Source organism: Sceloporus undulatus, chromosome 3, assembly GCF_019175285.1.
Source record: "Sceloporus undulatus isolate JIND9_A2432 ecotype Alabama chromosome 3, SceUnd_v1.1, whole genome shotgun sequence".
In the NCBI taxonomy this organism is placed as follows: Eukaryota; Metazoa; Chordata; class Lepidosauria; order Squamata; family Phrynosomatidae; genus Sceloporus; species Sceloporus undulatus.
In genome coordinates, this window is record NC_056524.1 from 256,320,313 (window position 1) to 256,348,286 (window position 27,974).

Sequence of the window (27,974 nt, forward strand, 5' to 3'; positions counted from 1 at the left end):
CGAATTTAGTAGGAAACCAAAGCTCTCTCCAGAGGAACTATGGGATAGGTTTTCCAGGGCAGCATCCCCGCTTCATGTCTCCTAAGACAGCCAGGCAGAAATCAATGGGGGATGCTTCTGGCAATGCGAATTTAGTAGGAAACCAAAGCTCTCTCCAGAGGAACTATGGGATAGGTTTTCCAGGGCAGCATCCCCGCTTCATGTCTCCCAAGAGAGCCCACAGAAATCAATGGGGGATGCTTCTGGCAATGCGAATTTAGTAGGAAACCAAAGCTCTCTCCAGAGGAACTATGGGATAGGTTTTCCAGGGCAGCATCCCCGCTTCATGTCTCCTAAGACAGCCAGGCAGAATCCCTTCAGAGAGCACAGAGATCAATGAAGGAGGCTGCTGGAAAAGCAGGGAGGGAGCACTCTTCCCAAAGATTCTTTTTCCAGGGTTGGAGGAGAAGGCAGATTCCGTTTGAGAAAGAGAGGGAGAAAGGCTCTATTCCCCCCCCCCCCCATTGATCAGAGCCCTTCCCTGCCTGGGCGAGATCAGATGCCTCCTCGCGAGAGCCTTCCCTTCCTGCCTGGCGCGAAGAATCGAGGCCCAAAGCGGGCAGGGAATGCCCCCTTTGAGAGGGAGTGGCTTCCTCCTGCCTCTCCTCCGTTAGAAATGGGCTCTCCCCACACAGAGGGGAGGTTGCAATCCACCGGGAGAAGCCTTGTAGTCCTTTGCAGATGCAGGCGCTTGAGCAGCCGGGACTTCAGGCGCTTAAAGCGCTGAAGAGATTAAGCGCCTGTAAACCATTAAAATAAAAAATAAAAATAATCCTTATCTCTTATTGAAAGACCACAGCGGACAAAGGGGTGAGGGAAGAAAAAATGGCGACAGCCACGACGGATGGGGACAGAAAGGGCAACTCCCCCAATGACAGCCCCCATCGCAGTCAGCTCCTCCCATCCTTCTAGCCCGATTCCAATGCTATCGTTCTCATCTAAATACTCCGGTTCCTAACTCGAATCAAGGGAAAAACACTAGGTAGGACCCTAGTGTTTTTTTAACACGCGTTAAATGAGGAAAACACGGATTTAAATTTTATCCCGCTTCTGGATTCGATTTCTAGTGGGGACGATTCTGGGTTGCTCTAGAACCGTTCTAGGTTTAAATCGGATCCTAATATGAACGCCACTCCTTGGATTCGATTCAGAACGCGGGGTTTCCCCTAGTGGGAACAAGCTCTTTGTGTGACTTGCCCAAGGTCATCCAGTGGGTTTCCATGGCCAAGCCAGCTTTCCAGTTCTGGTCTCCAGAGTTGTAGTCCAATGCTCAAACCACTATACCACATTGGTTCACTTGCTGCGAGGCTTCTTCTAGAAGCGGGTGGCTTTATTTTTGTAACTTTTGTATGTTTTTTTAAAAATGTATCATTTTAATGTATCATTTTAATTAAAGGACTTTAATTGTGCTTGAAAATTGTATTGTTTTAACTAAATCTTTTTGCAAGCTGACTTGGGCCCTGCTCTGGGAGAACGGTGGCATAAAAATGAAGTAATTAACTAACTAAATATGCTGATGATTGCTGATCTTAAGTCTAAAGTACTATTTTTGTATGTTTTTAACTGTACTGTTTTTTATTATTGTAAGCCACCCTAAGGCCCAGTCTTGGGAGAAGGATGGGATGATGATGATGATGATGATGATGATGATGATGATGATGATGATAATAATAATAATAATAATAATAAGTTGTCTAAAGAAAAGCTGAGTGGATGTGTTCCAGTTTGCCCTATTTGTGCTCACATTGACCCACAGCCAAGTCAACTAGGGGCAAGGAGTGCAAAGATGTTTATTCATTTTTAAAATCTCAATATGCAAACAATTATCTTTCCCTTCCTCCAGATTCCCATAATACATTCTTGTTGACTTTGTGCATCTGATTAATTGGACTCTTGACCCAAGAAAGCTGATGCCACAATTTATCTTTTGCTGATTTTGAGCCAAGAGGCTAATAACAGTTAAATGCTTGGAAGAAAGGGACTTGTAAACAACAGAAAAATGAAAATATGAAAATGGTGTTTTGGTGTGGGTTTGCTGCATACTTGGAAAGTCACTCATTCCAAAAAAACAGATTGGAGGGAGGGGTTTCAGTGAAATTTGCCTGTTATGTTATCTGAATTAAGGACATTTCACACTACAGGTCCTAGGCCTTTTATGCAGTATTATGCTCAATATTTAGCTCTTTGGATATGACTGCAGTGTAAGCCTTCCCACCTCCGTGGGCTTAAGTGCCACTGAATGTGAATGACTTCTGTATGTACATATGAGTAACAATAACAGTTCTGAAAGCAACAGTTATTATTTCTTTTTAGGAGATTTAGGCCCTGTTTACATGGGCCATTAAGCATGTACTCAGTACGTGCTAGGGTTGCCCGGGAGCGTCCTTTTTAGATGCTCCCTAACCCTAGTACGTACTGGGTACGTAAAAATGGCAGTGCCCTGACTACATGGGTGCTGCCATTTTGACGTAACAGCCATGTTGTGTCCAAATGGCGCGGCACAACCATTACGTCCTGGCGCCGCTGAAGGGGACTTGTGGCACCCTTTCAGTGGCGCCCAAAGGAGCTCCAAAACAGAGCTCCTTTACACAGCCGTGCCAGCGATACTAAAGAGAAAGGGGCCGAGTGGCCCCTTTCTCTCTCTCCCCGCCGCTGTTTGGGTGTCCTTGGGGCATGAAGCCCCAAGGATACCCCTTTCCAGGCCACCTTTTGCCACTTCCCTGAGGCGGGGCCTCCGGGGCTGCCACTGTGGCTGCTCAGGCCCTGATCTGTAGGGGAAAGGGGTGCGTGCAGGCCGCCCCAAAGGGGCGGTCTGTATCCTGCCATACATAACTATATATGTATTTACAGAGCATGATATTAAGAAGAAGAATTCCCTCTTGTGTAGGAAAAGGGGAAATACCTTTTCTGAATTATGTTAGCAGTTTTCAGATGTTGTGTTTAAAAATCACTTTGCAGTTCATCCAGGTCCACTTTCTAATCAATTAAATCTAATGATTAACCAACTAAACATTGCAACACTAACTGTATACTTTGTTGTTTTTTAAATGCATTTATAATATTTTGGATTTAAATGTCTTATCGTTCAATAGCTCTGATTGTTCAAATGGGTAAAGGTGCTACTAAAGGTGCCTGGAGCTAGATTAGTCTCCACCACTCGGAGGACGTTTTCTATAGCTGCTCCAGCCCTTTGGAATGCGCTGCCCACAGAGCTCCGCTCGTCCACTACCCTGGCCCAATTTAGGAAGGACCTCAAAACCTTCCTATTCCAACAGGCATTCCCCGAGTAAAATATCCTGTGGGCCTCCCTCCTCTCTTTCGTGGCCAAGAGGTTGGGCTTTGGGGCTTATTGTTGGTTTGTTTTAATGTATCTGTTTTTAATGTATTTTTATTGTAATGATTGTATTTTAAATATGTTGTGAGCCGCCCTGATCGGAGGAAGGGCGGCATATAAATAAAAATTTTATTATTTATTATTTATTATTCCCTGCCAGCTAGAAAAACTGTATTTTCTGCATCCTTCACAATTTAGCAGAAGTCCAGCAGCTTTCATTTTCTAAACTGCCACACTCCTGAATGAAATGAACTTGATAAATTCTTGTCCTAAAATATCCTACAAGCCAGAGGTTGTGAATCTCTAGAGGTTATTGAACTACAACTCTCATTGTCCCTTACCGCTAGGTATGCTGGCTAGGTGTGATGGGACTTGCAGTCCAATAACATCTGAGCCGGAGCTACAAACTACTCTTACTCTTACTCTTGGCCTATAAGAATACATCTCCAATAGCTTGGAGTGCATTCTGTTTAATTTGATGGGACTTGCTTCAGAGTCAACACTGTAAGATTTTGCTGTTAAGCATTTTTAATTTGGTGAGGTGCAGAGGCAGTTGGTACAGCAGACAGGGTGGCAGTTATGTATCACTAAGTCTAGTTAAGTCTAGTTGTACTTTAAAGACATATTCCTACAAGAGTTTGCCCTGATGGAAATAGAAGAACTGCTGTGACTCACATCTTACCCTAGCATTGCTAAAATTCCAGGTCAAAGCTTGCCTGTGAAGTGGTCAGTGAAAGAGGCTCATGAACTGACAGTTCACAGCTTAACATACCTCATGCATGGCTTCTTTTATTTTAATGTGATGCTCATTTTGCTCCCTTTGCTTGCAGTCAGAAAGAATTTCAGTGAGAAGTTATTCCAGACTGATTTCTGTTGAAGTCACCTGCCTGGAAGAAGAGAGGAAGCAGAAATACAGGTTTAATTGCAAAATGTTACTGGACCATTCTCCTGACCTGACCTGGTTTCTAGGCATGTGCACCTGCCCTGGCTCTCCAGATAAAGAATAATAACAAAAATATGGGAATTATGAATTAGACGCACATGCTACATTAAATTCTACAAATTCTACAAAAGAGTGGTGCATACAGTTTAGAATACAGGGATGGAGAAAGTGTGGCTCTCTAGATGTTGGAATAACATCCCTATCGTTCCTGACCTTTGGCCAGGTCTAATAGGAGTCAAGAGTCAAAAAAATATATGAATACTTTCGTTGCCCAACTGTGGTTTAGAAGAACGTGTATTCTGTATTTCTGATACTGCTACCCTTTAAGAGTAAGGGACTTCTCTTCAGTTAAGGCAGAGGGTCTTGGGCCACCCTGACCATCTTCTCCCTGACCTCTGTAAGCAATGCCCACTCATGTTTTGCAAAACCAGAAGTTATGTTCTGCACTTAGATTCCATATTATGGTTGTATAAGGTAAAGAATTGATACATTGCATGGTTACATGGTAACTATGTGCTACACAAGCTTTCTGCTAAATACTGACATTGTGAAACCATTGCACCTGCTGGTTGCCCCATTGTGTAATAGAGGATTATAATGACTATTTCTGCAGTCCAAGTGAATAATGTGGTAAATAACAGGCATTGACAAATAGCAACACTTCCTCCAAGAAGGCACAACTGCATGGCTGGGAATACTGTTGATCAGTCTCAATAAGAATAGATTCTTTTCAATCAGTTGTTGAAAATTGAGGCATCATGTAGGTAAATCCCATTAATACAGTGTCTATAATAAGTAGGAATAGCAGTAGTATTTAGGCATAATTGTTATGTTGTTGGAACTCCATTTACACAACCATGAACAGAATAAGTCCATTACACAACAGATACAAAAGTACAGTTGGCCCTCTATATCAACAGATTCTGAATCCATGGATTAAACAATCAATGGCTTGAAAATGTTCAAAAGAAATTCCAAAATGTAGGCCTTGATTTTGCCATTTTATACATGGGATACCATTTGTTTATGCCATTGGATATAATGTGACTTTAGCACCATGGATGTTGATATACAGGGAGGTCATGGAACCAAACCCCAGTGGAAACCAAGGAGCCACTGTACAAACATATGTGTATGCCATGAACAGGATTTTGGCCCTGGACTCTTCCAGCATATGTATCATGGGGCAAACTAGAAAATAAAAGCAGGATTGTGGATCCTGAGAATTCTCAAGGTGTGATTCTCCATTTGATCCCCCTCAAATTTTTAGAAGGGGAGCAGTTGTGAGGAAGCAGAAGTGGTTGCACAAATGTCATCTTTGAACCAAGGGATATTAAATAATAGTACTTGTTCCAGCATGGAACAGGAGCCAGCGTGGCACAGTGGTTTGAGTGTCGGTTTGAGTCCAACCATGGAAACCAACTGGGCAAGTCACACTCTCTCAGCCTCCTCAGGGGATGGCCATGACAAATCTCTCTGAACAAATCTGGCTAAGAAAACCCAATGATAGGATCGCCACCTTACAGTCACCATTAGTTGGAAATTATTTGAAAGCACACAACAACAAACTTGGTCCAGATATTTACAGCACTGGCCAAGAATTGTGAAAGTGACTATTTGACAGTTCAGATCAAATGAGCAGGAGGAATCTGCTGATAATAAATGTCAATTAAGTCTCTCTTCCCTTCAAATCTTGCAATGTAGACAGAGAATATTTTTTAAAATATTTTCCCCACTATTTCATAAATGCCCAATCTATTTGTGGGAAAATGAAACCACAAGGCCAAGAAGTAATTGAGAGAGGTAGAAACAAAAGTAAAACTGGTATGGAGAGTGAAAAACGGAAATGTAAGGAAATGCAACTGACAATATTACTGTTGAGTACATGGAATATATTTCACGGTGTGTTTTTTTTTAAAATAATATTGTTTTAATACTGGCTGGAACTCTGTATCAGCTATTTAGGCTGCATCCACACTGCGGAAATAATCCAGGTTGACATCACTTTAACTGAAATGTCATTCCCTCACATTCCAGTCTGTAGCAAAATGGATCTCCTTCTTCCCATGTAGCTGATGCCTGGTAAAGTAGGCTAGGGAGAGGAATTACAATTCTGGCAATAGTGTCATGATCATGACTAAGTAGCAATCCTGAATATGAAACAATTGCCCTAGACTGACTCATCTGTAACTATTTCATATTCACAATTGCCACTTAGTAATGATTGTGGCACTCTTGCCACAATCATAACTCCCCCTAAACTTGGATGGTCCATTTGCCAATTGGCTAAAGTTTACTAATGGAGGTCCCTTTCAGTTGCTACTTCTGGGGGTTTGATGGCATTTTCAGCTGCTTTGTTTGGGAGTGATTTTCCAGCTATATGCAAATCCTGGGGACCTCAAGGAGTAGCAGTTGTCTTTCTTTTTCATTTTTAAGCAAAAAAGTAAAGGAAGTAGGGGAGTGTCCCACAATCCTTTGTTATTATTATGCGCCTTCAAGCTGATTCCAACTTATAGTGACCCTATATTACAGTTTTCTTCTTAAGATTTATGCCTTCTGCTTAGGCTGAAAGACTGTGACTTGCCCAGGGTCATTCAATGAGATTCCATGGCTGAGCAAGGATTCCAACACTTAAATCACTACTCCATGCTGGTTTAGTGCAGAATCTATTTTTCTCTGTTAGCATTGGGCAGAAATGTTTTTTCATTCCTAGCTTTTAACACCATGTGTTGTTCTGTGCCTTCCAAGTTGTTTCCAACTTATGATGACACTAAAGTTAATCTATCCTGGTGTTTTCTTGGCAAGATTTGTTCAGAGGAGGTTTGCCATTGCCTTCCCCTGAGGCCAAAAGAGTGTGACTTGCCCAAAGTCACCCGGTGGGTTTCCATGGTTTGAACCCTGGTCTCCAAAGTTGTAGTCCAACACTCAAACCACAACACCAAGCTGGCTCTGTAAAAATCAAAATATTAACAATTATTCCTCTAGCTTTCTTGCTCCCCATATTAAAATTAATTATTCCTTGTTATTTTAAAATTTTCTTTTTTAATGGTTTAAAGTCAATATGGAATATGGGAATAAATATGGAAGGAAGCCAAACCTGTATGACATTTTTGAATATTTGGAAGAAAATGTAGATGCTAGCCAGGACCCAGTGTGGTATGTCTATTGGATTATTATTATTATTAACCTTTATTTATGAAGCGCTGTAAATTTACACAGCGCTGTACATGCAATCTTTTTAGTTAGACGGTTCCCTGCCCTCAGGCTTACAATCTAAAAAGACATGATACAGAAGGAGAAGGGAGTGGTGACGAGAAAGGGTAAGAGGTCCAGCAGTTCCTCTCAACCTCCGAGGCCTGGACCAAGGCAGATGGACTGGAGGGAGGGCAAGGCTTCATAATGGATGGTTAATCATTATCCAGGGAAAATACATAATCACAAGTAGGATAATACATATACAGTACATAGGAATACAGGAAATGGATCGATAAACAGCCAACAACAGAACATCAGATAGTAAGCGACAATTATGCGATGCCTGGGAAGGCTTCTCTGAATAGGATGGTTTTCAACTCCGTTTTGAAGCTGGTTAAAGAAGTGATGGCTCTTGCTTGTGGAGGAAGAAGGTTCCAGGAGTGAGGGGCAGCAAGTGAAAAGGGGCGAATCCGGGATGGGGCAGAGGAAATCCTGGGCTGAGACAGGAACCCTTGACTACCAGAACGGAGGGCCCTGGTGGGAAGGTGAAGAGAAAGAAGGTCTGATAAGTAAGGAGGGGCCAGTCCATGGAGGGCTTTGAATGTCGACAGCAGGAGCTTATACTGAATGCGGAAAGGGAGAGGGAGCCAGTGAAGGGATGCCAACACAGGAGAGATGTGGTCAGAGCGGTGGGTGGAAGTGATAATGCGTGCAGCTGAATGCTGGACAGAGATTAAAGGACGGAGGTGAGAAAGAGGAAGCCCAGCCAGGAGGACGTTACAGTAATCAAGTCGTGAGATCACTAGGGCATGGACCAGGATCTTGGCAGTAGAGGCAGTGAGATATGGTCGGATTTTGGCAATATTGTACAAAAAGAATCTACAAGCCTTGGCTGTGGTCTGGATCTGAGGGATACACGACAGAGAAGAGTCAAAGATAAAGCCAAGACTGCGGGCTTGCTGGACTGGTTGAATGGAAATGTTGTCCACAGAGACAGAAAAGGAGTGTTGAAGGTTGGGCTTAGGAGGAAAGACAAGAAGCTCCGTCTTGGACATGTTGAGCTTCAAACGCCGATGGCGCATCCACTGCGAGACAGCTGTAAGGCAAGATGAGACTTGCTGTTCAAGCCTTGGAGAAAGGTCAGGGGCAGAAAGATACAGCTGGGTGTCATCGGCATAGAGATGGTAGGAGAAACCAAAAGAGTGAATGAGTTTACCTAAGGACAGTGAGTAGAGAGAAAACAGAAGGGGACCCAGAACAGAGCCCTGGGGAACTCCAACAGAGAAGGGAACAGGAGAAGAAGTCAGACCCCCTGCAACTACTGCAAAAGATCTGCCAGACAAGTAAGATCTAAACCAGTCGAGAACAGAGTCTGAGAACCCAAGGTCAGAGAGTATGTCAACTAGAAGACAGTGATCAACAGTGTCAAAGGCTGCAGACAGATCCAGAAGGATGAGAACAGAGTAAAGGCCATTAGCCTTGGCCTGTAAAAGGTCATTCGAGATCTTAGTGAGAGCTGTCTCTGTAGAATGCCTTGGGCGGAAGCCAGACTGAAAGGGATCAAGGATGGAATTGGCTTCAAGAAACTCAAGACAGCGCGAATAGACAACCCGTTCCAAAACCTTAGAAAGAAAGGGGAGAAGAGAAATCGGACGATAGCTAGACAGAGAGGAGGGGTCAAGAGAAGGTTTTTTCAGAATTGGGGAAATGAGAGCATGTTTGAAGTCTGACGGGAAGGAGCCTGTAGAGAGAGAGAGATTGAAGATATGGAGGAGCGAGGGCAGAAATGAGGGAGCTATAGAGATTAGAAGACGAGTAGGAATTGGATCAAGAGGACAGGTAGCAGGTTTGGAAGAGTTCAGAAGTGTAGAGAGTTCATCCAAAGAGGCAGGAGGAAAGACAGAAAATTTGTTAGGCGAAGGCGATAGAAGATTAAGAGCAGAAGAAGAATCAGGAGGGACTATCCTGCTGTTTCTCTCCAAATCAATTATTCCTTGCCCTCCTGCAGCCTTCACCTTTCCCAGTACATTTCAGAAACATGCTCGGTAAGGCTGGAAAATGCTTTTAGATACCATGCAGAGGGAAAGGAAGAAAATCCTCAGTTCTGGCACTGGATACTGAACTACACTATTGACTATTGGCCCCCCTTCAGCCTTCAGCTATTTCAGCATTTATTTACCTTATCTTAATCATTTCCAGTAAGTAGGTCAGTTGGCCTTCCACATCCACGGATTCTTTAATGACGGATTCAACTATCCACAGCCTGAAAATATTTTTAAGCAGTATAAATTCCAAAAAGCAATTCTTGATTTTGTCATATCATGGGGACACCATTTTATCATGCTATTGTATATAATATGACTTGAGGATTAACAGATTTTGGTATCCACTAAGGGTCTTGGAACCAAACCCTAGTGGATACCAAGGGCCCACTGTATTTCATAAGTATCCAGTAAATAGTATTCACCTCAGTAAATGAGATGAAAGAAAGTAATGTATTGTCGAAATAAACAAACAAAATGCCTAGAAAGTGTGAGATCCCAAACTGATAAGAAGAAATGTCCCATTGAAAGAGATAAAGAGGAAGGGCTACTCAGCAAGTACACATGACATGGAAAACCCCATCAAGGAACTATTTGTGGCTTTTGACATTTAAAGCCATGAGGAGTGCAATTGTTGCAGAGGAACAAGTCAGTTAAAATATTAAACATACTGCTAAAATGTGGGTGGTTGGCAGCTGACTGTTTCACTTTAATTTCTTCATCGGTGGATGGTGCATAATGTTTATATGTTCCTTGAGGTAGAGACCTAGCAAACCTCCTCTGAATAACTTTGGCCAAACCCCCCCCCCCCTACAATAGGGTTACCATAAATTAGTCTGATTTGAAGGTAGATGGTGTAGTGGTTTGGGCATTGGATTATGACTCTAGATACCAAGGTTCAAATCCCTGCTCAGCCAGTAGGTGACATTTGGCAACTCACACTCTCTCAGCCTCAGAGGAAGGCAAGGGCAAACCCTTTCTGAACAAATTTTGCCAAGAAAACCCTGCAATAGGTTTGCCTTAAGGTTGCTGTAAGTCAGAAATGACTTGAAGGCACACAGCAACAACAAACAGTGATAACAGGTTTGGGTGAAAAACCCTAAAATTAACTCCGAGTGACCAGTAAGGTAATAGTAAAGGTGTAGCTGGTGAGAAAAGCACAATCATAGGGCTTAACTGTCAGAGGACAGGACATTGAGTCATCACTTCTCCATCTAGACCCGCAGTTTCAATTCAGTTTGGCAGGGGCTCACAACAGTTCCACAACAGATTCTTTCCTAGACTTCCCTGCAGCTTCCTTGTATTTTCTGGGGGTTTGCTTTCTGAGTATTGTGATCAAGCTTAACTTCCAAATTCACATGAACTTCAGTATATTCAAGGTGGCATGATGGTCAGACATCATTGGACATATCAAAACTGCACAATGTAAGGAAAAATGAAGTGTGATGTTAGTTTCTAAGGACCTTAAGCCCCTGTGTGTGTGTGTGTGTGTGTGTGTGTGTTTCTGCAAGGGACTTAAAAGATTCTCTTTGGAAATTGTTATACAAACATTGATAGTGGTGCTCCTCTTCCTTTCTAAAACAGTCCAGTTTTGTGAAGCCCCCAAAGAAATGGAAGAAACATTGGACACCCTGCAGGTGTCTTGATTTGGCAGAGACAGACCCATCCTCTGTCATCCTATTTTTAAACCTGCTTTAAAAACACCCATTTATCTTTCTTCCAGCCACTTTCCCCTCCTTTGTCCTTCACTTACTTAAATTTCTGTGAACTGAGTTCAGTGATGGTGGTGAGGGGATAGGAGGAAGTGGGATCTTTCCCTTCCTGGCAGACTCAGACTAAAGCAAACTGCTGTGCCCTCTCCTAGATAGTGCGTTTCTTGCACATTAATAATTTTTGTCATCTCAAACCCCACTCTGGCATTGCTTGCCACATGTGTCTCAGTTTTCATCTGTGGAATGCTGGAGAGCATATGGGGAGATCAGAAGAGAACAAGTATTTAATAGTATCTGGCAGATCAGCAAAATAAAGTTGACAAAAATCTAGTACTGTATAAATAAATAGGTACTGGGAATTGTGAAGAGCAGGAGCATTGTCCATTCCTTTGGTGAGCATTAGAATTCCACCACTAGTGTGGAAGTGAATTTTGTTTCTTTTCCAGACTTACGATTTTGATAGCCCTTTTTAGCCTCAGAACTTGGAAAAGTAACCTCCTCAAGCTCTGCTTAGCACTGCCTCCAGAACTCCCCACCAATTTCTAGCTGCAGAAGTCTGTTTACATTTGGAACCTTTCAAGATGCTTTCATTCCCTACTTTGCATTTTAGAAGGGTAAATTGGAACAAAATTACCCAAGGGCAGGATACAGGTACATTGTGATTAATGATACACACGCTATCTTGGAAGCCAAACAGAGCCAGCTCAGGTTAGTACTTGGAAAGGAGACCACCAATGAATATCAGGTGATGCTGTTGTTGGGTGTCTTCTTCACACTGTTTTCAACTTATGGCAAGACAAACCTATCATGGGTTTTGTTTTTGTTTTTTTGGTAAGATTCGTGCAGAGGAGGTTTGCCATTCCCTTTCCTTGAAGCTGAGAGTATGTGATTTGCACAAGGTTCCCCAGTGCATTTCCATGGCCAAGCAGGGAATTGAATCCTAGTCTCCAGAATCTCAGTCCCAGCACTCAAACCACTATGCCACATTGGCTTTACCAGGTGCTGTAGGCTATATTAAAGAGAAATGAACTGACAAAACTACCTCTGCTGTTTCCTTGCCTAAGAAAACCCCTATGAAAGTCGGGATCACCGTAAATCCACAGGGGACTTGAAGGCAGATATAGATATAGATATAGATATAGATATAGATAGTTTTATCTTTAAAAAAATCTGTTTTATTCTTTTAGTATCTATCTGTTTTAATATTGTAATTTAATTCCTTTTTAAAGTTTTTTTCTATGTTTTTAATCATACTATTTTAGAATGTTGTGAAGTTGCTCTGAGTCCCAGTTCTGGGAAAAGAGAGAGATACAAATAATAATAATAATAATAATAATATAGACTGCAGGTCCATTCACAGTACACAAATATAGCACTATGATTATACTTTAATTGCCATGGTTCAGTCTAATGAAATCCTGAGCCACCTTCACAAGAGCCATAGCCTATTCATGTAGAAACCCATGATTAAGAAAATGGCAAATCTCTTTTCTCATTCCACCAGGTTGGAAGAAAAACTGTCTCTGATGAGTCATGCCAGCAAGTTTCAGCAGCAACCCTTGATCACACCCTGCAAGTAAATCTGTTTTAAAAGTTCTGTTCTCAATATTGCTTGGTAGACTTATACCTGAATTGGGACATGTACTTGAGATATGTCTTTATTATTGAAATATGAATTGGAATCAGGCAAATTTGCTTTTTAAGAACTTTTTGAAACCGTTCAGAATTTATTTTACCAGAACTTAATATAGTTTTGGGTGCTTTATTCTTTTGGGGTGGATGCTCATTTAGCCCTGGCCAAACATGTCCAAAATGAGGATAAAAGAATGCAGAGATCTGCATTAAATGTTCATAAGGTGCTGTAAGGAATTAAGCTCTGTTTTACAGCCCAGGAGGCAGCTGCATTGGGGCTTGCTCCTGAATAGAAATGCCTAAAAATTAGCATTACTTTTGTATGCATGCAGTTTAGGCTGGTAGCATCTATGGTAATGAAGTGGTGTGTTCATTCCAGATTTTAGTTCATACTCCTCGGGAAGTGTTGAAACTATTTTGGGGTATGGTTTAACATATTGCTTACTCCTGTAGTGGTCAGACTAAAACCCAGAAAAGATTCATTGCCCCACTGACATAGAAAAAACCTACTGGTACCCTGGACATGATGAAGAAATGCCCAGTTTCCACTCACTCTTTGTGTTTTGATAGGAAGCTTCTGCTTCTAGAGAACTCTGGTTGCAGTATGGAGGAGATTCTTGCCCACATCGAGAGATGCCTACTGTATTGCTCAGTTATCCATTGTCTGAAACAGATCACTATATTATTGTTGTTATTGTTATTATTATACTTTATTTATAAAGTGCTGTAGGTTTACACAGCACTGTACATGAAATAGAATAAAATAACATAAAATGGACCTGCCAGTGGCATACATTCTAGAAATATAATATACCATTCCCTTAGGCCCTTTCACATTACACTGTTATATCACTATAATTTCACTTCAACTGCCATGGCAACATCCTAAGAAATCCAGGGATTTGCAGTTTAGGGAGGCTATCTGTCACTGAAATCAATTGGGTGACTTTGGGCAAGTCACACTCTTTCAGTCTCAGAGGATGGCAATGCCAAACCCACTCTAAAGAAACTTGCCAAGAATCCCTTATAATAGAATCGCCTTAGGGTCACCATAAGTCAGAAATGACTTGAAGGCACACAACAACAACAATTTAGACTTTTAAGCCAAAAGGCTCTAATACCTCATCATACTACAACCCCCGGGATTTAATAGGATGCAGCCATGACACTTAAAGTGGAATCACAGTGCTATACTTTTGTAGTGTGAAAGGGCCTCTAAATAAATATGAGGTCATCTGAGATTTCAGTGATTCAGTAGCATAGCTAGTGTGATGTAGTGGTCTGAATGTTGGACTAGACTTCAGGAGACCAAATCACTGTTCGGTCATGGAAACCACTTGGTGATTCTAGGCAAGTCACACCTTCTCAGCCTAACAAGAAGGCAGTGGCAAAGCTCTTCCAAATAAATTATTGCATAGAAAACCCTGTCATCATAAGTTAGAGTGGACTTGAAGGCAAAATCTGATTGTGTCCAGGCAAATGGAGATGGGGAGGGCTTGGCTGGATATTTTTCCAGGGGTGCAAGAGGACAGAGAGGGTCAGTGAGAGGTTTTAAGGGATCCGCTTGTAGCTTTTGCACCACACAGTGTCCACTCCTACTCTAAGATGGCTTAAAAATAATCAGAGATCAGAATTTTTTTCTTTTTTGGATTAACTCTGAGAATTCCTGGCCATGTTGGCTAGGGGATCATGGGAGATGTACTCCAAAAATTACATTTCCAAGCTCTGGAACCAAATTGATTAAATTTAAAAAAAACATGAATTTAGATGTAGGTGACAAAATGTTCTCTTGTTCCATCATTTTGAATTCAGTTTATACAAATGTATCTGAAAGTCTCTTTTCTGCAACGTTCATATACAATGCTGGACACGCACTTACAAGGCATGTGTGGAGTTCAAGGGTGGCTGCCTCTGTGTGTCATTGTGGAATAATTTTGGCTTATGCTTCTTCATCATGAGAAATCACAAAGAGTTTTTGCTTCTGCTTAAAAATCCCCTTGCTAAATGGAGCAGGAGAAGCATGCATACCAAAATGACAAATGCCCTACTTTTTGAAGGTGCTACTTCCTCAGTTTCCCAGTTCACTCAAAGAGCATATGAAGAGGCTGAACAGCAGTACTTTGACTGAAGACAGAAACTGGAAGAGAGTGCCACTGAATGCTTCTCCATATGGAAATACAGTATTAATTCATTAACATAGGTCATAATCAACACTTTGAATTGTCCCTGGCAAAGCTGTTTCAAGAAGAGAGTTATATGTTCCCAGTAACTAATCAGGACTTTGGATATAGCATTTTCCTAGCCAAACAGTTCCCAAAGGCAGACCCATATAGAGTATGTTACACTGGTTGGGTGAAGCCTTTCCCAATCAATTTGTTATGTAGTTTCAGCAGAATTAAGGGAGAAGAGGTCATAGGCTGCCACATTGAAAATCTGATGCTGCCTTAGGCCACAACAAACCGCAGGTTATAGGCAGCCTCCAGAATTTTATTTATTTATATGCCATCTTTCTCCCAGAAAGGGACCCAAGGTAGCTCACAGTGCCATCCCTTTGGTCTGACCCTGCCACATCAGTCCCTCTGACACATCTCACTCACTTGCCTGCCTGGTTTTTCTCTTGGCTTTGGATTTATTTGGCAGTGGCAGTTTTGGGAAGTCTGACCACCATTATAAAGCTAAACCCAATGTGCTGCTGAAGGAACTTTCAGAAATTTCTTCCTCTCCCTTACAGGCTGCCCCTATCTGAAAACAGGCTGTGGAGGTTTTTCCAGCCTTCCAGAAACGTGTTTTATTTATTTATAATTATTTGCAGGGAGGTTTGCTATAGAGGGGAGCAGAATGATGCCCTGCCTGTTCTTCTAGATTCAGATTTTCCATCAGCTAAGTTGTGGCTGGCTACTCACAGAGGGTGCAGGGGTACATATTTTCCACTTATGAGCTTTCCAGCTCACAGTTTGTTGGACTAAATCAGGCCTTGACTTGATTCATTATATCTCCTCATATGTCTTTTGGTTATTATTCTGGCTGAGTATATTGGACTCTGAAAGTGTGGAGAAAACCGATAGAAATGCAGAAATAGAGCCCAATAATTAACAAGATGATTACAGATATATCACTATATTTTTATGCAACAGTGCCAGACCTCTAGATGTTGTTGAACTGCAGGTCTCAGCAGCCCCAACTGGCAGAACCAGTGGTGAAGCATATGGGAGCTGTACTGCAAGTCAATATTTAGATATATTGTACACTAGGCTTACCTCTATGCATTATTGTGAAATTCTGACCATGAAGTAGTGTAGCCGTTTGGGCTTCTGACACTAGGCAGGGTTTTGTTTTGTTTTTTGGAGTCTTTGCAGCATCATAGCCAAATGTTAACAACTCTCCGGTGTAGAGAAAGAATCCATTTGTCTTAGCAACTTACTTTATTTTTTATTCCCCCCTCCCCCCACTTTCATAAGCTTGGAAGTTTGAGGCAGGGAAAAATATGAAGTCTGGGAATGCACTGGAGGGAGTGAATTTTCCTATGATGCTAGCTTGCTTTTACAGTTCTCATAGCTATGAGGGGAGAGATGGTTCATGCTTGCATACTTTGATTTTCTCTATTTGCTTCTGCACTATATAACACTTAGAAGCCCATCTTCCATCACCTTCAGCCAGGGGTGGAGAGTGCACCCCAACAAGGTGCCTCACATTGCCAGTAATGGGGAATTTGATTGCCAGAAAGGAATAGTCTGGGTAGATTGTCTGGGGGCCCAGTTCTACCATTGGATGTGGGGGATGCTGGACTCCACCATCAAAAGCGCTGGAATGCTATTGTACTTTGTATACTCTGCTGCATCATTTACCACCAATAAAACCCATGCTTTAGCAGTAACATGTCTGTGTTCAACACTGAAAGAGAACTCTTGAGGAGGCCTGAATCAGTTCCTGCATAGAAGAAGTGGATTAGCATCTCTGAGGGAAGCAAAATCTTGGTCAAGATGCTTTGCATGAAGTGTGTGAGGATCAAGATGTGAGGTTTATCATCTGCAAAGTTGGGGCTAGTGTTTTGCAAGGAGGAAAGAGCCTTAGCAGTATGCAAGATGAGTGAAGCATGAAATCTGATTATATCTTTATTTGAGAGGAGATGTCTCTGCTTCTCTCCATCTAAAGACAACTGGACTGTGCAGCAGTTCTGATAATTAAAGCAGAGGAGATTAAATTCCTTACTGTGATTTGCAGCCTTTCCAGGCAATGGATGGGGCATTGCACAACATATATTCCACTGTTGTTAGCTGGTGTAGAGAACATGGTATTCTTTTTTTCATCCAGTGTGAAATTAGTTTCCCCAAGCAAGCAAGCTGAAAGTTTTCTGGAAGGCAAAACACAGTTTCTACCCACACTACCAATCCATGGCTGTAGTGAATGTACTCCCACTACCACATTACACTACACTTTCCCCTTAGGGAATGCAGCCTTATCTTAAAAAATGCCTCCATTGCAAGCCCAGGTGAGGTTTTTCAGCTAAGACAGAAGAGACTTGACTTCAAATCTTCTTGTGTGATCTTGGGCCTGTCATTGTTTCTCAGACTAATTACGCGACAGAGTTGTTGTGAGGATGGAAGGCTGTATGTGCCAATTGAATGCTATTAACACAGGAGAGCTAAAGTATTTTAGCAAAAAATAAATTAATAATAATAATCAGAATCAAAGAATCGTAGAATGGGAAGAGACCACAAGGGCCACCCAGTCCAACCCCCTGCCATGCAGGAAATCACAATCAAACATCCCCGACAGTTGGCCATCCAGCCTCTGTTTAAAGACCTCCAAGGAGAGAGACTCCATCACTCTCCGAGGGAGTTTGTTCCACTGTCAAACAGCTTTTACTGTCAGAAAGTTCCTCCTAATGTTCATGTGGAATCTCTTTTCCTGTAGCTTGCATCCATTGTTCTGTGTTCTAGTCTCTGGAGCAGCAGAAAACAACAACAACAACAACAACAACAACAGGTTTTCTTCTGCATAGCTAGAAAGAAGATTAAATGGTTGTATTCTGGAGTCTCAAGAGAGCCAGATAAACTGTGGAAACTGGGGGCGGGGGGGGGGGGAGATAAACTGGAAGCATGGAAAGCAGAACATTTTTCAGTGGCTGTTTACAAGCACTGCAACATGGAGGTGAGGGGCTAGAAAAGATGCATACATTCTATGCAACCATTTTATTTAATTAATAAAGGACTCTCATCGTACAATGAGACATACAACACATATAAACTGACATGGTGTTTTCGGTCTAGACATGCCGAGTTAATCTATAACTAGTATAATCTTTGAACTACAACCAGGAGGTCACATTTGGAACCAGAAGCTAGAATTGTTGATGCTGAAATGATATGATTTCATGCCTTTTGTGGTTTTTTCCCCCCCTCTGTGTACATTTTAAAACATTTGTTTTAAAACTAATTTTAAAACTTTGTTTAATAACATGTAGGCGTTCACCAAATTCCAAACCTCTGGGATGCGATAACCAAAACAGACCCATCCTCATCTCATTCCAAACAGGATTTCCTTCTTCAAGAAGGAGACCTGCAGAAGCAAAGTCAGGCATGAAAACAAAACATTTTAAACAAGGAAAAAGAGATGGTCCCAAGGCAGAATGATTAAACTGTTATAAGTGGGACAAAGCAAAAACAAATCTGTGCGCATTGTGATCCAGGAGACTCCCACAGTGCACACAGGGTGAGGAGTGCGTGTTTATATGGGAGTGAAATGGTTTGTTTTTGATACACATGAACATATTACTTGTCAGCATTTCACAGATCAAAATAGGGCCATTTGTGCACTTCTAATCAAAGGTGGACAGAATGTAGAGGACAGAGGCAACTATCTCTGTGTTTCTGATTCCCAGTTGTTTAATAGTAGCAACAACAACAACAAAATGGTCTAAATGAGGCTGTTGAAATGAAGAACTGTGTGGGGTAACCCAGATTTGAGTTTTGTGTGAAAGGACTGCAAGCTTAGCTTAGCTCTGGTACTAAAAACAAATTCCTTGGCTCAGAACTTGCTTAGAGGACAAGAAATATTCTTAAACTTTTAAGGATATACTTTTTGTGCTGACTCTATTTGGTGAATGTTGGGATGCTGGCAAGCAAAGAAAGGAAGGAAGGAAGGAAGGAAGGAAGAAAGAAAGAAAGAAAGCTAATCAGATACTCCTGAATTTACTTACTCTTTTCCACTTGTAGTTCTTAAGCAAAGGCCTTGTCAGCATGACTCATTCCCACCACCTACCGCTCTGGCATTGTCCTGTTTGGATGCCTCATGTCCCAAACCCCATTCTGGTGCGGGAAGTCCAGGGGCAAAACAAGGCTGCTGTTGTTGCTGTTGCTCTGTGTCTTCAAGTTGTTTCCAACTTACAGCACCTTAAGGTAAACCTATCATGGGTTTTTCTTGGCATGATTTGTTTAGAGAAGGTTTGCCATTGCCTTTGTGTGACTTCTGCAAGGTCACCCATCTGGCTCATATGGCTGAGCTGGGAATCTAATTCTGGTCTCCAGCATCATAGTCCAACACACAAACCACTGTGCCATGCTGGTTCGCATACAGTACATTAAAAAGCCTTACTTGTTGCTCCAGATCTTTGAGAAAGATCCTGAGCCCTCTGTTTTGTCTGCATGAGCATCTCATTAACCTGGCACATCAGCTGCTGCCACCACCATCAATTGCTTGCTTTTGAGGTCAGAATGAGGTGCCCAGTGACAGTCACATGCTGGGTGCTTCATTCTGTCCTCAGAACCAGCAACCCCCAGCTTTGGACATACCTGACAGCCCAGTGGAACATCCCTGCAAACAGCCACTGAGCCATGGAAATGGAGGGTCAGATAACAAGAGCCGGGAGGAGCAGCTGTGGGGCAACTGTGGGGCTGCCCTTGGAATATCCTGGCAAAGACAGATTGCTGCTGTACACAATGGACCACCTATGTCCCAACCATGCAAAGGACAAAGTAACATACAGAGAGAGAGAGAGAGAGAGAGCTTGGAAGTAAGGCTAGGAATAAAATAACACACCTACCCAAATAGAGTTTGAATTCCAGAATGTTTGAGGTTTTTTCTAGATATATTTTTTTGGATGTTAGAACATCTATATTTTCACATATGTACCTAATTAGGTATCTTGGAGATGGGACTGAAGTCTGAACATAAAATTCATTTATATTTCAGGTGCAACTTATACACATAGCCTGAAGGTAAATTTATACAATACAGTATTTTAAATAATTTTGTGCATTAAACAAAGGAGTTTATCAGACGTGAGTTTTTGGCGATTTTTCCTGCCCAAAGAATCACTTTTGCACAACCAACATTGCGCAATAAAGCAATAATGCAATGTTCTTCCAGACGTCATTCATTTCTATGGGAGCCCGTTGCGCAATGCTTCTGTAGTTTTAGCGTCATTCCTCACCTTTTTGAGCATTACGGGAAAAAAGGAAAGTCCGGCATTTGTCTCCTGTTTGCGTTGCGAAATGGTTTGGTGTGATAGGGAGTAACGCAACGCAACGCAACGCAAAAGTTACTGATTGCAAAGTTCCCATGATGCTGAGCTGCTTTTTCACCCCATTCCCTTCCAGTGGCCTTCTATTTTCAGGGCAACCCCGGGGGAGGGGTGTGTGTGTGTGTGTGTGTGTGTGTGTATATATATATATGTGTGTGTGTGTGTGTGTTCTGAGTGAATATGTGCAGAGATACATTCTTTGCGTGAACGCAAACATGCATATATATATGTGTGTGTGTGTGTTTTGCCTTAATGTGTGATGGAGGAATACATAGGATGCTATAAATTAAGGGGACCCTAAAGGGTCATCAAGTCCCCACTTCTTCTGAAGGAATGCATAGGATGCCAGAGAGATGGGAGGGACCTCAAAGGGTCATCCAGTCCAGCCCCTTCTTCTGTCCTGAAGGAATACATGTGAATATAAAAACGTGTGTGTGTTATCAGCTATTGTAGATACTGTGAATATGCAGAGAGATGTTTAGTAGTATGTGTCTCTGACATATATGTGTATATATATATGTATATCTCTCTTGTCTGCCTGTATTTATAAAGAGGTGTGTGTGTGTGTGTGTGTATGCGTGTTCTATATGTATAGGTACAGGTACAGGTATATGTATATGTGGGGGGGGAGTGGGGTCTGTACCTATAGGTAAATCTAATTTATGAAAGGGACCCCCAAGGGCCATCCAATCCAGCCCCTTCTTCTGCCCTGAAGGAATACATAGGATGCCAGAGAGATGGAAGGAACCCCAAAGGGTCATCCAGTCCAGCCCCTTCTTCTTTTCTGAAGGAATAAATAGGACCCGAGAAATGGAAGGAGTGCCAAAGGGCCATCTAGTCCAGCCCCTTCTAACCCTAACCCTTCCCCCCTTCTTTTTTTTAAAGAGCCAGGCACAAAATGCCCCAAAGTGCGCACATTTTGTCAAATAAACCTCTTATGGTCTGCCCTTGGCCCCATTTTCAACCACAAAATGCAAGTTAATGCATCCTGTATCCCCCACTCCTTGCCACCCCAGAATGCCTCTTGCACATGTAATAATAATAATAATAATAATAATAATAAATTCATCACCTCGTAAATGCCAGAAAAGGATGCGATTGTCATGCATTCTTTTATGACTTTTAAAAGCAATTCAGAGCTGTCCCTGAATTCCTTGCAAAAGCATGTATCGTTTTGCCAATTGCCTAATTGACGAGAGCAACAAATGTAACATTCGAATGTAACATTCGCATTTTAGGATGGATTCTCAAAGGAAAAAAAGTCTGTATATAACGTGGCTGGCAGCTTGTTCCCTTTCCCTTTCATTTGCTGACTTCCAGCAAAGGGAAAATGTTGCAAAGGGCAAGAATATATATATTCCTCAAGAAAAAACAAAACAAAACATGCGCACATTTTGCCAAAAATAATTTTTTTAAAAAGGGAGGAAAGTGCCTGATGGGAGCTCTGTTCATGCCCTGCCTTTGACCTGACCTGAACTGCCCCCTTTCCTCCTGCTTACACTTTGCCATTGCCTTCCACTGAGGCTGAGAGAGAGAGACCTGTCAATTCCAACTGACCCATGCAATCAATTGGGAATAAAAAGGAAATGCAGTGCAGGCATTCTGACTGTAGCATCCGCATATAACACAAACAATAACAACAGCAACAACAACAACAATAATAATGGCTCTTAAGTTCCAGGAGCAAGAGGAAAGCAAGCACCCAAAAAATCATGCGCATAAATTGTCAAAAGAGGCTGCTTCTGCTGCATCCATTTCCCTACATCCCCAGCTTCTCTCCACAGCCCTATTTCCCTGGGCAATCCTCCTCCTCCTCTTCCTTCCTTCCAACCCTCACCTCCCTCTGAGCTGCCCTGGCTCCTTCATCCTCCTCCTCCTGCTCCATTATAGGATGCCCTCCATGGCTCCCTTCTTCCCACGGCTCCTTCCTCCTCCTCCTCCTCCTCCTCCTCCTCCTCCATCACTTTCTCCATTCCCCCCCCTCCCTATGACAGCCCTTTGCAGTCCTATAGCCACCCAGATTTCCCCTTTTGCCTTTTGTCACTCTTTGCATCAAGATTCCCCTTTTTCCTTTGGCTCTTTCCTTCTCCCCCTCCCCTCCGCTAAATAGGATCCTAGAGATAGGGGTGACCCCCTCGCTCCCCCAGAAGCACAAAAGTCACAATACGACCAAAACCTCCAAAGGGCATGCACAAAGATTTTGATGTGAAATGTTCTACAGAAAAGGAAGGCGCTGGTGTAGTAAACAGATCCGCTGTGCATGGTTTCACATCACGCAAATCGCCTTGTATAGCGCTAACATCACATTTCGGGGGAATGACAGAAAAGCAAACAATGTGGTAAAACATCGCGTTATAAGGTCAATTCGCAACATTTGTTTCACTTCCTTAGCGAAATTGAGGGTCCAAAACTTGCGTCTGATAAACCTCAAAGTTTGTGTACATTGATTCATTAGAAAGTAAAGGTGTCACTATTTCAGCCACGCATGAAAATTTTTGGGGTTTTGGAGTATTTTGGACATCAGAATTTCAGATAAGGGAGAATCAACATGTACCAACACAAGAAAATATATTACTTCACTCTACTCCCCATTTGTTTCCAAATCCCAACTTTCAGCACCTTTCCCTATAGCACAGCTGGGGATGATGTGGTCCTCCAGATTTTCAATTGCTTCTTTCACCATTTCTCCCCTCTAACTAGAACTGATGGGTATTGTAGCACAAGAACTTCTTGAGGGATACACAGTTCCCCTCCCTACTCTACATGCTGTGAGCTATTATTAATATTATACTTATTTCTACATACAGGAAAGGAGGAGAAGCAGTAGAATACCAGGAGGTGCAAAATGCCTGTTTGCTATTGCACTGGTGATGAAAGAATTAGACACGATTCTAAAGAATAAAGCTATACAGCTGAGCACTGAAGTTAGAATCATCCAGTCCACTGTATTCCCCATCACCATATACAGATATGAGAGCTGGACAGTGAAGAAAATGGATAAAAAGAATATCAACTCATTTGGAGAAGAGAATACTGTGGACAGCCAAAAAGACAAAACAAATGGGTTCTTGAACAGATCAAGCCGGGAAGATGGTGCAACTGTTGTGTGTTCCTGGTTTCCTTGTGAGCTTAAGCAGAAAATCCCCTGAAGAACACAGGTTCTGACACATTCCTATCTCATTTTACCATTATTTCCTCATTGGGAATCTCTTCCTCTCCACAGCTACAATCAGTAATCAAATAGAAGACTTGTCCAGCGGCAGTGAGAGCAGGGTTCAAAAGTAACTGCCCTTCAAGGAACAAGATAGCAGATGACTTCCTTGTTTTCGTGGCTTCATGAACAATACCTGTGGTGGGTGTGGGAGGCATTTCTCAGACCTGAAGCTGAAGGCTTTCATGGCCAGCATCCATAGTTTTTTGTGGGTTTTTCAGGCTATGTGGCCATGTTCTAGAAGATTTTTTACTGATGTTTCGCCAGCATCTGCGTTTCTCTGAAGATGCCAGCCACAGATGTTGACAAAATGTCAGGAATAAACTCTTCTAGAACATGGCCACATAGCCCAAAAAACCCACAAAAAACTATTTTTTTCAGACCATTTACTATGGTTGTCTCATGGCGACCCCGCAGATGAGACATCTCTGAGACTCCCTATTTTCCACTGCTCTGCTTAGGTCCTGCAAATTCATTCCCATGAGCTCAAACCTGTTACCAAGTTTGGCTTGGATCCACCAGTTTGTTTCAGTGTAGCTATCCCTATAACAAACTCTTTTGTGTAATTTGAACAGGGAAAGATAAATATAACTGCAGCTTTCAATGAGATCATCATCTAAAAATATGCTTAAACCAGCTTCCTCTCTGTTATCTGTCTGGCTCTTTGAAAAGTCAAGGAATTTCCCACCAGATTCTTTCTCTCTTATTGTTCACTGGGTGTTTTGATCTCCACTCTTATCTTGGTTTATTTGGATGGCATTTTATTTTTTTATTTCCCCCCATCAGCAACACCCTGAAGCTAGAAAAAGATGAAGATATTTTGAATGGCTGATGGGAAGTGGAGATCTAGACATTATTCCAGAGGGTTAAACAAAATAATATTTTTAGTGACACTTTGGAAAAGTGACTGTTTGGACTACAACAGCCAGAATCTCCAGCCTAAATAATCTCTGCTTGTTTGTTTACTGCATTCTGTAGTGTTTGCTACAAACACTATAATGTTTCCATTTGTTGCTGTTGTTTGCCTCCAAGTTGCTGACGGTGACTCTCAGGTGAACCTATAATAAGGTTTTCTTGGCATGTTTCTTCAGAGGGGGTTTGCTGTTGCCATCCTCGAAGGCTGAGAGAGTGTGACTTGCCCAAGGTCATCCAGTGGGTTTTTATGCTCAATCAGGGAATTGAACCTTGATCTCCAGAGTCATAGTCCAGTGTTCAAACCGCCACACTATGCTGGCTTTCAATACACTGCTTTAATAGTACTTCATTCCAATGGCAGTGGCAGCTTAGTGGTAGGGTCTCTTTCACACTGGACAGTTTCAATACCTGAATACTTCTTTAACAGCCATGGCTGCATCATATGGGATCCTGGGATCTGTTGTTTCATGAGGCACTAAAGCTCTTTGGCAGAGAACTTTGAATACCTCACAAAAATCCAGACCCCAGGATTCCATAGAATGGAGCCATAGACAGTGGGAAGTGGTGGCCCCTGGATCTAAAGGGACAGAATGCAAGGTCACCAGAGGCCTTTTCAGTACCCAGTAGATCAGGGAGAAATCGAGGCACATGAATTTTAAGATAAGGAGAGTAAAACAGGGTAAGAAGTAGAGAATTAATATAAGAACACAGAATGTCATCAACATTGCCATCCACTGCAATCCAAGTAGGTGGCATTGGCTGTTTGGGACTACAAATCTGATCTGCCCAAATCAACAGAGTCAGTAGTCAGGGTTTATAGGAGTTATACTCCAAAACATCTGGAGGACACCAGGTTCAGGGAAGCTGTGCTAGACAGAAAAATACTTAGCCACTGTAAATGCAAAAATAGGAAAATTTACTTTTGGACAGCAACTTTCAGAATCACCAGCCAACCAAGCCCAGTAGGGAATTTGGGGAGTTGGGCCTAAACACCCTAAAAGCACCAGATCCTGACTGATCTTGGAAGTTAAGCAGGGTCAGCCCTGGTTAGTATTTGGATGGGAGACTGCCAATGAATACCAGGGCCTTGTAGGCTTTATTGCAGATGAAAGAACTGGCAAACCACCTCTGACCATTCCTTGCCTAAGAAAATTCTATGAAATTCATGTGGTTGACATAAGTTGACAGACACTTAAAAACACAGAAAAAAACTGTCTACATTTCCATTCTCTGTCTGCTCTATGACAACCAACTATGATCCTAGCCTAACTTTTTTTTTTGGTGTGTTTCATTCACTTCCTCCCTTCCTTCCCTTGACCATTAGCCATGCTGGAAAGCAGTTTGTGGGTGTCCTCACAGGGTAACACATACTGATTTAAAATAAATGTTGGGCTGCAACAGCTGGTGCTTGCCTGTATTTCATCCTAGATTGCTACACTTTCCCCAACAGAGGGAAATTTTATTAGTGTCAACTTCATTATCTCATTGCCAAGAGCCACCAGTCTTGGGAATGTATCATTCTGCAATCTCTTCATTCACAAACCATTTCATATTTGGAATAAATGTGTGGTATGAACAGTGGCTGGCTGGCTGGTTAGCAAGAACTGGATGCTCAAAAGAGTCTTCCTGGGACACATTTGACTTTGTTGCCATTATCATTATCCTGACTTGCCTCTCTGTCCTGCCTTGTGCAATTAATTTTGGTAAATCCTCTAGCCAGTAAAATATTAAAGTACATACTGGCATTGATTTATATTGGACATAAAGGCACTGGAAGGTAGAGCAATTATCCTGCCTGTCTTTATGGCTCCAAAAATTAAATTCAGAAGTCCCATTAAGGGAATAACTTGCAGACATATGAAACAAAATAGCATTATTTGTTCACAATATTCCCTCCCTCATTCTGCCTAATCCCCCCTCTGCTGTTTCCAATGCAGTTAGTTTTGACAGCTGCCTTCTTTTTTCATTCCTAAGGGACCATTATAAAAAAGAATCTGGCCATTTGCACAATAAAAACGGGAAATATGAAGCTGTGAAAAGAGAGGCAAATCTGGGAAAAGGTGCAGAGAATATAGATGACCTGTATTTGAGCTGGGGCTACCAACTTTTTAATTCAACCCTTGTAGCCTGAACCGAGGCTGGACTGGTAGCAATCTGCAGACAATTGGATTAAGTTCCCTGAAATGAAAACCTTCACCCAGGTGTGGCCCTGCCATTAGACAGAGTGAAGTAACTGCCTCGGGCAGTGGATGATGGGAAGCTGAGCTGTGTAGGCCATCCAATTAGCCCTCTGCCTGCCTTGTCCTCCAGGTACAGTACTCTGCTGGCTTCAGCTGTGACAGTAGACCTTCTCTTATTGAAGGTTCAACTGCTAATATGACAGGTTAGAGAAGAGAAAAAACAGTTAAACACATACACAATACACCTGCTTTTTTGTGTTTTTTTGGTTGGTGTGTTGAGTGCCTTCCAGATTTTTCTGACTTATAGTGACCCTATCATGAGGTTTTCTTGGCACAATTTGTTCAGAAGAGGTTTGACATTGCCTTCCCCTGAGGCTGAGAGATTGTGACTTGGCCAAGGTCACCCTGTGAGTTTCCATGGCTGAGCTGGGAATCAAACCCTGGTCTCCAGAGTTGTAGCCCAACACTCCACTACTATGCCACGCTGGCTCCTTTTTTTGTCTAAACTGGCCTTTTCAGTTTAAACTAGGGTGTTTTTGTTTTTATTTTATTTTATTTTATTGACATAATTATGTAGGACTACATCAACATAGGACTGAATCAGAAAATTAAGTAGCAAAATGCAGTTCAGATGTTGTGCCCATTATCTTAAATAATACTTGTTCTTTAAAAAGTGATCTCTTAAAGCAAGTTATTTTGGTTGAACTTATGTTAATTCAAGGATTTGTTCCTGAATGGCATTTTGTGCACTATAAAATAAAGCTATAAAAAAGAAGCAGCTGATATTGGATACTGGTCTAACAACTCACTCCACCTTATACATCTGAAGAAGCAGGCTCAACTCTATGGAAGCTCATGCTACTAATTTCTTTCTGTCAGTCTCAAAGGTGTTGCAAGATCCCTTTGCATACTGCCAATAAACTGTACAAGTTAAAATGTTTAAATTCAAATAGCCATTGTTATTCCAACAAAATAGTAATAACAGCCAGACTGTCTTTCTGTCTGGTTCTCTGTCTCTGTCTCTCTCTTTGTCTGTCTGTCTGTCTGTCTGTCTATCTATCTATCTATCTATCTATCTATCTATCTATCTATCTATCTATCTATCATCTATGGTTATTTTGGACAATGTGAGAATTTCTACACTCATCTTAGTCTACTTCTACCCAAGAAAGAACAGCAGAAAAGCATCTTCCAACATCTTTTTTAAAATCTGCAAAATTAACACATCTATGTTAAGGTAAACTTTCCT

At 41.9% G+C, this 27,974-nt stretch overlaps 1 long non-coding RNA gene across 1 annotated transcript; it reads right to left on the bottom strand.

Annotated features, from left to right (window-relative positions):
* Window positions 1-3,590: 3,590 nt before the first annotated feature.
* LOC121925448 lies at window positions 3,591-19,776 on the bottom strand. Its single transcript, XR_006102882.1, has 4 exons — window positions 19,689-19,776; window positions 13,451-13,561; window positions 9,691-9,774; window positions 3,591-4,260 (listed from the first exon to the last, which is right to left on the bottom strand). It is a non-coding gene; the product is annotated as an uncharacterized LOC121925448 (long non-coding RNA).
* Window positions 19,777-27,974: the final 8,198 nt, after the last annotated feature.